This window comes from Etheostoma spectabile, chromosome 6 (genome assembly GCF_008692095.1).
Source record: "Etheostoma spectabile isolate EspeVRDwgs_2016 chromosome 6, UIUC_Espe_1.0, whole genome shotgun sequence".
NCBI classification, from domain to species: Eukaryota; Metazoa; Chordata; class Actinopteri; order Perciformes; family Percidae; genus Etheostoma; species Etheostoma spectabile.
The window spans coordinates 23,603,874-23,604,095 of record NC_045738.1 but is presented as its reverse complement, the minus strand read 5'-3'; the positions used below and the strand labels follow the sequence as shown (position 1 = coordinate 23,604,095).

The window sequence follows — 222 nt, the reverse complement described above, 5'->3', positions numbered from 1 at the left end:
AAATTAGGAATTATTGAGACTAAAATGAAAGGAATGGATGTTGATGGATAATCACAGAGTGGAATATGTCAACTTTTACTCTATGGTTTTGAAATACACTATTTCAAAACCACTTCAGTTGTTTTTCAAATGCTATAAAATGAATAAGACGTCCCACAATTAATGAAAGTAGAGATTTGTACTCGCCAAAGAGCGTTGTGTAAAATCAATCATGTTATTTTG

The 222-nt window shown here is 30.6% G+C and overlaps 1 protein-coding gene across 4 annotated transcripts in view; it reads right to left on the bottom strand.

Moving 5' to 3' along the window:
- The window catches only part of LOC116690692 (furin-like protease kpc-1), a 298,529-nt gene that overhangs the window by 99,082 nt on the left and 199,225 nt on the right, over positions 1-222 (bottom strand). The gene's annotated exons all lie outside the window — the stretch shown is intronic.